Below are 10,267 nucleotides of genomic sequence, written 5' to 3'. Positions count from 1 at the left end.
ATACTACAAAAGAAAAGCACATTTATATGTTTTTAATTTCCTTACAGCCTTGCTTTACATTTACACTCACTTTGTTGCATTAAAAACACAATCTAAATGTTAGCAGACTATTCCAAACAAAAACATACATTTCTCAAAACATAGACAGACGTAACTGAAGTCTCAGGCACACAATGAATATGAAATAAATGCTGAAACGAATGATGCACAAATGCTTCAAATCTTTCTAAAGAATACTAAAATCAATTAATATATTATGAGATATAAAAAACTAGATAATGAGTAAAATATACATGGCCCACTTTGAATCATCCCCTGTGCTGTCGCACACCAATTCATTCTCGACTGAGATCATAAAATTAAAACGTTATATTGACAATATCCTGGTCTTTTGGGCAGGCACGGAAGATAGGTGCAACGAATTCCACAACTGGATCAATACCCAGGATCCCTACCTCAAATTCACCTTATCAAAATCCACCAAGGAGCTCTCCTTTCTGGATCTCCTCATCAAACTGGACCACGGAAACCTCAAAACAAAGACATACTAAAAACCAACGGACTGCAACAGCCTCCTCCCCTTCAATAGCCACCAACCTAAAGCACTGCGGGAAAACCTAACTTACGGACAATTTGTAAGACTGAGAAAGAACTGCAGCAATATCAGCGACTGCAAGGCCCAAACAGTAACCCACAGCAACAATCTCCAGTAAAACAGCTATCCTAAACAAGTCATCAGAAACGCAAAGAAGATAGCATGCAACAACCACCGCGAAGTGCTCTTGGAAACAAACACCAAAACGCCAGAAGATATCATGACCGGCATCACTACATTTACCCCTACTTCCAGGTAAAAAACATTATTCTCAAACATTTCAACATTGTCAATACAGGGGACCTGCACTTGGAACGCCCCAGGTTAGCCTTTAAGAGGACACAAAACCTAAAGGACATGCTGGTCCACACTAGACCTCAAATGTAAAGAACAATCAACCAGACCACCTTATGGGATGTAAATGTAGAGAACAATCAACCAGACCACCTTATGGGATGTTCCATCTGTTAAAGGACCATTACCTGTGTGGTAACTGTAATATGTGTGCCTCCACTAGGCATACCAAGGACCTCCAGCTGGGCGTCCTGACTTGGACCGAACATCAGCAGACCAACTGCATCACAAAGAACTGCGTATACCTAATCAGATGCCCATGCAACCTGTACTAAATGGGCATGACCACGAGACAAGTCAGAACCCGCATTAATGAACACAAAAGCAACAAGCTGCCACAAGCAATGGCATAGCCAATAGGTCTCGCCTTTGGGACCTTATAAGTGTTTAGCCAGAGATATTGACTTTGGCTATGTCTTTAAGCTGTGCTGTACAGAAGTCTGTAGCATGCTGAAATTTTTTAATGAAGAAGTGTCAGAAGCATTTTTGTTACCTTATATATGACCAAGAAAGCATTATGTACAGCTGAACGACGATATAAAAAGAGTATTAACAATAAATAATGTCTTGAGTTTTTTTTGTCCTTTCAATGCTCACAACTTCTATCTGCCTGTCCCAATGGTTGCTTGTTATGGTTTTTTTGTTATGGGGGAGGGTATAAATAACAGGAGGGTGAAGTTTGGGAAATAGTACCTGTATAACAATCAGCGAGAGAGTCAGTCAGTTAGTCAGTGAGATAGTCAGTTAGTTAGTTATTCAGTGAGAGAGAGAGTGAGAGTGTCAGTCATTCAGCGAGTCAGTGAGGGAGTCAGTCATACAGCCAGTGAGAGAGAAAATGAGAGAGTCATTCAGTCCATCAGTCAGTGAGAGAGAGAGTGAAAGAGTCAGTCAATCAGTCAGTCAGTCAGTGAGAGAGTCAGTCAGTCGGTCAGTCAGAGAGTCAGTCAGTGAGAGAGTGAGAGGGTCAGTCAGTCAGTCAGTAAGACAGAGATTGAGAGAGTCAGTCAGTCAGTGAGAAAGAGAGTGAGAGAGTCAGTCAGGTAGTCAGTCAGTCAGTGAGAGAGTCAGTCAGTCAGTTAGTCATTCAGAGTGAGTCAGTCAGTGAGAGAGAGAGTCAGTCAGTGAGAGAGAGTGAGTGAGAGAGTCAGTCAGTGAGAGAGAGAGAGAGAGAGAGTTAGTCAGGGAGAGCACTAGAGAGTCAGTCAGTGAGAGAGAGAGTCATACAGTCAGTTAGTCAGTGAGACAGTCAGTCAGTGAGAGAGAAAGTTGGTCAGTCAGTCAGTCAGTGAGAGAGAGAGTGAGAGAGTCAATCAGTCAGTCAGTCAGTGAGAGAATCAGTCATTTAGTCAGTTAGTCAGTCAGTGAGACAGAATGAGAGAGTCAGTCAGTGAGAGAGAGCCAGTTAGCGAGAGAGAGAGAGTCCGAGAGTCAGTCAGTGAGAGAGAGTCAGTCAGTGAGAGAGAGTCAGTCAGTGAGAGAGAGTCAGACAGTGAGAGAGTCAGTTAGTGAGAGAGAGAGAGTCAGTCAGTGCACCCCTTTTTTACACGACTGTGCCCCCCCTTGGCATAACCCCATAACTAGGGTAACAACTTGCTCACGTGACTACCTTGTCACACGCTGGACATGCACAGACACACCCCGCATCCGCAAACAAGCCCCCGGCACAAATATGGAAGGAGCCCCAGTGTACATCCTCCGAGGCAGCGAGAGGTTGGGTAGGTTAATACACCTGCTGGATCCTACGTAACTGTAAGTACAGTCTCCCCCTGACCCTGCATGCTCCTTGAAGATCCTTTTTTGCGCATGTAGCAACTAACGCTAAGTTCTCTACATAGATTACGAAGGCAATACCTCAGCCGAACTTCCTGGGACATTATACCTTTTTTGAATAGGTAAGCACGAACCATGCTAATTACCTCGTGTCAGCACAGTGTGACCTGAGGTTTTGCCATCAATGGTCAACCCTATATGTGTATTTACTCATGACACCACCACGACCCGCATTAAGGTTTCACTACTGCACTAATTTAGTTTGCACTGCTCAAAGAGCGATATACCTTGATAAACCAGAGTGATTGGTTCATGACCTCAGCATTCTTTAACAAAATGCAAATATGTGTTTGTTTGTCCATACCATTGTGATTATAACATTCTATACCACGTCATGATGTCAGCAATTTTAAACGAGATGTCTCTATGTGTTTCTTCGTCCTCTTGAACACCATCACAACATTATGTATTACAACAGCCCACATCTGCTACCCGGTAAATACACTGCTGGGTGATAAGAGTAATTGGCACACAGTCGACCAATAGGGAACCTCAGCTCCATACAGATCTAGTACCCTACTATATGGTTGACACTCAACTGTATTTTCTCCATTTCTCCCACCTTGTTCTTTTGTCGTTCCAGATTATATATTTCTACTAAAGTGGCACTATGACTATTTAACAGGCTACCACACTGCACTAGCACTCACCTCACTTTCTACCTTGGTCCTGAAGAAGCGCATATGATCTCCCCCTGAGACCACGACACTTCTTGAAACATGTCAACCACTAACATGTCCATAATGGACGTGACACTTGTCTACCTTCCGGGGGTCATTATCACTCTCCAGGAGCACAACCTTCTAGTTTTTTATTGATGACAGAGGGGTTATTTCTTATTAAACCCACTATTACCCCCTCCAGCCATCTTTTAACACTGCACAGGCTACCATTCCAACTCAGACCTGCACACACCTTTACGGCTTTTTCACTTAAAAGATCTCCGATAAAGTGACCTTTCGGAGACCCGTAGGGCATTTCAGCGCCGGCCCGACAAGGAGCACCACCCAGTGATGAAGCATGACATCTTTCGGGGTGTGTGAGGGCACCAAGACTAGGACAAACTGTCCCCTGTCATTATATTAAGAGAACAACTTTCTCCTTCTCTTTCTATCCCATTTGTTTTCATAGGAATTGCCCGTGCAACGATTCTACATTACAGGAGCACAAGTCACTGGATCTAGATCCAGCTCCTTGTCCAGCCTCATGGTTTGTTACCAGAAGCCCTGGATTGCAATACAGACACATATTACACATATAGCCATTACGTTATCTCTCTCCCCTCGCCCTCTCCCTCTACCTCTCCTTCTCCCCCTCCCCCTCTCCCTCTCTCCTCCTCCACATGGGAATATCTCTCCTGATAGTCACTATATCTCTTCACTGTAACTTTAACTTGCTTTACCTTGTCATTCACCTCCTCGGCCTACGACAAGGCATGTTATTCTTAAATGTCAGTTGTTCCTGGGTAAGGCAAGGTGGAGTGGCATAAAGACATTTCCCTCCTCACCCTTTGACATAATTAAGGTGGGTTGTTTGTAGATCGCTTCTCACCCTTGGGTAAGGCCAGGTGGGTTTAGCATAAGGCCACCCTCACTCTTGGCCAATGGGTTGTGTGGGTTAAGCTGAGGTATCTTTTTTGGGCAAAGTGAGAGGGGGGTTAATGTCAGTCCCCCTCTCCCCTTGGGCAAGGGAAGATAGATTTTACTAGACACTCCAACACTGCACTTTGCTAATGGAGTGAGGTTGGTACGACCTCTCTAGTCATTGGTTCAAAGGCAAGGAATTAATTAACTCCCACTATCCTGGGGGCAAAGTGAGGGTGACTGTCCATGCCCTTGGTCGTGCATGGGTAGGTCATAAATATTGATTAGTGGAAGGGATAATTTGCCTGTTTATGAGTGCTGCAGCATTGGCTGCATCAGCTGCTCTGCTGCATTCCTTTTTCGTGTGTTTTTTTCTTTTAAAGTTTGCAAGCTCTGCGAGGAAAACACTACATCTTGATGGTAAAGGCCCTGTTGTGCATTAACCAACATTTTGTATTTTATACATATCCACTGGTCCCCAAATAAGTTTATTGGAGAGAAGTAAGTTAAGTACTGCAAGTGAGCAAAGTGCAATATTATAGTTTTAGAATTATCATGGCCTTGCTAGAAAATATAGACCAATTAATATGATTAGAGCCAGATTTAGCGATGACACAGAATTGTCAAATGCATAAAGTTAGTGTGACATCGATGCTCTATATGGCAAGATCTGCAAGGAGCAGTCCCTTCCTATGGGAGTAAAACACAATAAGAAGCAATAGAAGACCCACAGTAACAAATATCAAGTAATTGAAAATGTTTTTTATTCTGCTAGCACTCTCACAGAACCGTGGGGTGACTCCTAGGTTGCACTACAACTCCCAAGAGCTCCAGTAGACCTGCCTTAGTGATGACATAGAATGCACACACTCTGGTGTGGTGAGACAGTTTCATCCCTGGTCAAAGACATTTACCTTTATTACCCATCTACCTACCATTTACCATTTAGTACCCATTTAGTACATTTACCTTTAGTACCCATGGTTGGTGATGGGAAGAATTCAGGAAAAGAATGAAAAACAAGGAGGGACTCATCTCTTCATCTTGATGGGATTTTGTATATACCTGTTATCCTGTCTGGCTACATGTCTAACCCATTCCTTCGTAGATAAAGTAAATACATGTGCTCACTTTTGTAGCTACTTTAAAAAGAAGACATATTGTTTGGTCACTATGTGGGATATTGGTATTGTAAGTGCATTTGTTTTGTGCAATCCACATTCAGTCCCTGAGGTCTGGAAATCAGAACTCTCCAGCTCTAGCGTATCTCACTCATCCAGTGTTATATACAAGGCTGGGAGTCCATTTCAAGCTGCTGACGAACTCATGGTGACTAGCCCTCGATGGGCCAGATCCACCACTTTCCTCACAAGAATAGTTCAAACAAATTCTCACAAACATGCTCTTGACATAAAATGAGATCTGCTACACTTTACCTAAATTGACTGTAATGGGCTCATTCTTAATCACTTTCCTCAGAATGTTTACCTCGTGTGGCTTTAATTGGAATACCTTCTTACCAACCTAGCATAAACTCCCAAAGTAGGGTTTACCTCCATTCTCTTTAGCGGGGTCATTCACTTTGTAAATCAGAATCTCTCAGACTTCAAATTGACCAATCCTCCTAAAATTGTTTCGTTTTGTTGATAAGAATGGTATTATCCTTCTGCAAATCCTTCACCAGTTTCCATGCTTAAAATAATTTTCCTCTTTACAGGAATCCACAGACAACGAGCGAAAAACCTGGTTAGTGAGGAGATGGGTTTAAGAGCTTCATGAAAAGGCAGTATGCGTGAAATGCATCATAAAGTAAGATGGAAACAGTTCAGAAAACATTTGCACAATAAATGTTTCCCCTAAATGAATTTAATAGTAATACACCTTAATGGCTTTAATGGACTTACCATCTTCCCAAGCCAGCATCATCCTCATAAATGTATTTTTATTTATTCAACTTGTAGAGCGCACTGTCACCTTACAGGCATCCTGGCGCTAAGCAACTAAGAGTACAGGAAAGGGTGTGTCAGATACATAGCCAGGTGACTATGTCTTGGGGAACAGCCAGGTTTTCAAACTTCTCTGAAAGTGGTTTACCTCTATTGACTTTAACGAGCTCACAATCTCAAATAAACTTGCATCCCCCTACTAAAATTGATGACATTGATTGAATTTGAATGGCATCTTCTTTTTAGTTAACCTCCATCCTCACTATTTGCGTCCAATGATAATAACATGGTCACTCTTAAAACAAACCTGTATCATCCTCTCAAAAAGGGTTTCCTCCATTGACTTAAATAGGACTGCCTCTGATTTCTTCCCTGCATTTATTGTGAGATCCAGAAGATTGCGAGGTATGCTGAAATAATATATACACACACTGCACTGCTGAGGTAATATGTACACTGTACTGGCTCACTGTGTCGACTGACATAATCAAACGCTTTCAATTTGTTTTTAGGTAGCTATTTTAAAATGCTGGTAAAGCCAGCCACATTTTGGGGGATTTAAATGTGTCTATCAGCATAATGTGTAGCCTGAACTGATATAAATTGAGAAAAAGTCAGATTCGAAAATCATTTTTTTAAAAGATTGCCATCAAAAAGTATATGAGAAATCCAGAGTAGGTACAAGTTCTCTGAAATTTCAATATGGTGACAGCGCAGATGATCAAAAGATGTGTCAATTTGTGATGAATAGGTTGGGTTGGTCACTAGGGCATTCAAACTTACCGAGGTATATGGGGAATTAGAACCATCAGTGCTTGAGATTCTGCATTCATCTTTAGACTTGTGGATGGGAGGAATAGGTTACTCTACTATAACAAGCACTACTTGAAATGTTGAAGTTAACCATTGAAGACCTATATGAGAAATCATACAATTATGTTGATGGAGAACTAGGAGAAGGGGGCTGGATGCTAGAACTGAGCTACTCCTCCAGAATGTAAGGTAAGCCGCACTTTAACTTATTAAAATTAAATTTCCTGTTTAGGATTGAATTACATCTAGATGTATGGATGACATACATTAAATTGCCAATACACCCAGTTCAAGATGTGTGGGTTCTATCATACGGTTTGCTTGACTACACAACAATAATGGAGGATTACTAGTGCCTTCACCAAATTGACTGGGTGAACCGCATAATGTGACCCAAAGCAGTATTACTTGATGTAATGCCTCAATCCAAAAAGCAAAAACAGATCTAGTTGCAAATTTGTGGTGATAGCACTACTGGAGGCCAAACTTTTGTTTTTCATGTGCTTAAAATCTCTTATATCTTTCAATATCAGGCACTGGCTGTCTGAAGTACAACAGGAGGCTCACCTGAAAACACAATGCTGACTCAGGATAGAAGAAAGGGGCAAAATAGACTAGTTGCAACCCAGTCCTGCAGATCATTTTTTGCAGCACGAAGAAATAAGATGGCAGGCCATTGCAAGTCACACCTGTTGATGAATGGTTTGAAGTGAATAAATGTCTAGAACTGATTCTTTGTCTATTGAGGGCTAATGCTCTTTAAATGGGAATATGGTAAATGCACTGGCATCTGGCTTAATAGAGGTGCATGCCTGAGAATTGACTCAAACTAAGAAAAAGTGGAAGGTGTTATTTTTGCACAGAGCAAGTTATTGAATGTCCTCTTTTAATGATTGCAAAGATCAAGAAACAGTTGTAAAATTGCCAATAAGTTCTATATACAGGATTATATGTATTATAAAAACTGGACCCTATACCTAGGAAGTTAGGTTTCAAGAATGTTATATGAAGCTGTTTTACACTATGCATATTGAGAAACATGGATATTGAAATTATGCACTATTTTGACAGCCTACTGAAACTAATGCATCTTGATGTTTAACTATTTTATAAAATATAAAGTACAACAATCTGAGCATACTCTGGTAATTAACTTCATTGCACTTACGTCTATATTTGATAGCACATCAAGGGAACCTTGGACCCTAATGCAAGTAGATTAAATGGGTTTTCTTGTGCCTCGGATGGTAGTAAAAGACAGTCATGATTTGGGTGCAGTGGGCCCATCACACCACTGACCTCCAGCACCATGGCACCTTCTATCCCATTCGCAGCTAGACACCTGTTTGCAAAGCATGATTTACTCCCAGGGCATTGGAATGTTCTGGTGCTGCAAATGACAATACATACCTGCGTCCAATAACTGACTAACCTATCCACCACTCAAATTACTTTCATATTTCACAATACTAATTCAACACTAATCCTTCTTTGGTTCCGGAGTAGCGTGCTACTTGACGAAAAAGAGCTTCCACGTCTCTTCAGGGGTAGAAAGCGCTATATAAATGCAATTACAATACAATACAATACCTACCAACTCACATGGTGCCATGACACTGTGTTACACAAGACATCGGCTTCCATCACACAGTCTCAAGGTGAGGAGCTGATATCACACCAAATCAGAGAAAACGAGTTGAAAACCAATGTAGTGCTTTTCCAGCTCGTTTTCCATGGCTTTGAACTGCCGTCCAGAGGTGTCAAACACCGCAGGACGTCGGCACCAGACTCAGCAAGCTTCTTTTTTGTGTGTGTGTGTTGGGGGAGGGGGGTGTAAAGGGGTTCTAAAGGGCCTTGTAGGTACTGCTCGGCCAGAGGTCCTGTCCCTTTCAAAGCCCCGTCCCCTCCTCACGCAGTGAGATTGTTTTTCAAGTTGGCAGGTATGCAATTGCTTTAATCAACACTTGAAAGAGAAAAAAGTCTGAGCACCCTACCGGAATTTGAACTTGCAGCACAGTCTGTACCCATTTCTGTGATGATGTGTGTTAATTAACCTGCCAGTCTGCCGTGTCCCTTTTGTCAAAACACCGGGTCTAAACCTGACAACTGCCTGCGACTGTAGCCGGATTTCGCCGGCCCTGCAGATTCTGCTGACGCACAGGTTTTCTTTGGCCTCTTTCCCGGTGGGGAAGGAGTCTTGGGCCCGCCTTGTCAATTCATCCTGTTCTCTCGCTGGTGTTGAGAACAGGATGAGATGACAGCGTCTCTTGGCAGGAGAGGTGCTTCGGTTACATGTGGGACGTGTAGGCTCGCCTCGCTCGTACTGCACATGGCGTGCGGGTCAGGCTTCCTTTTACGTGAGGCGCGCGGCAGACGTGCATCTCCGCGCCGAGGCTCGCGCCAGGGCACGGACGTAGCGATCCTTCATCCTTGGCTTGCTCGCGCAGGTCGCCTACTGGCTCTCAGAAATAGATAGATGGATGTTTGGCTGAGTTAAAAAAAAACAACAGCACGTTTTCAAAAGAAATACGGATTAACTGCAAAGCAACAAGTAGCACGGGTTCATAATAACTACAAATCTGGTGATAAAGTAATGCTTACTCAGAGAATATTTTATATATGAGAAATTAATCATATACTTTTATTTTACTATAGCCTAAAAAATTACCTAAACGTGTAGCTGTCTCAACTAAGTTTTAAAACAAATATTGGAATGATCAAGTCATTACAAGCATCATAGACTTTTTTTTGCCGTGAGTTTTGGTTAGAGAGAGTTCAATGACAATATATTGATTGCTCCACGCTTGTGTATAAAAAATATTGTTATCCCGTTGTCAGCTAGTGTTCACTTGGAAGCTGTTGAAAGTTCACATTGTTTTAGCCCTCTCCATGTCCTTTCACCTGCTGAGGTGAAGGTCCTGGACATGAAGTGTTGCTATACATTCCTCTCAGAGCATGTGTATGATCTTTCCAGGAGAATCAGATAGGTCTCAGATATCCGGGCATGGATGGTTGTGAGGAAGTGACTGGCAGACAGTGACGGCTCCTCCGCTATGGCTTAAGAGCATCGCCTCACTGCTTTTGAGCAGTGCAAAGTAAAGGAAATATAAAATGATAATAACTTTGAGTTATTATAATTTTATGTT

Source organism: Lissotriton helveticus, chromosome 5_1, assembly GCF_964261635.1.
Source record: "Lissotriton helveticus chromosome 5_1, aLisHel1.1, whole genome shotgun sequence".
Taxonomy (NCBI): domain Eukaryota; kingdom Metazoa; phylum Chordata; class Amphibia; order Caudata; family Salamandridae; genus Lissotriton; species Lissotriton helveticus.
Note: the sequence above shows the minus strand (reverse complement) of the source record.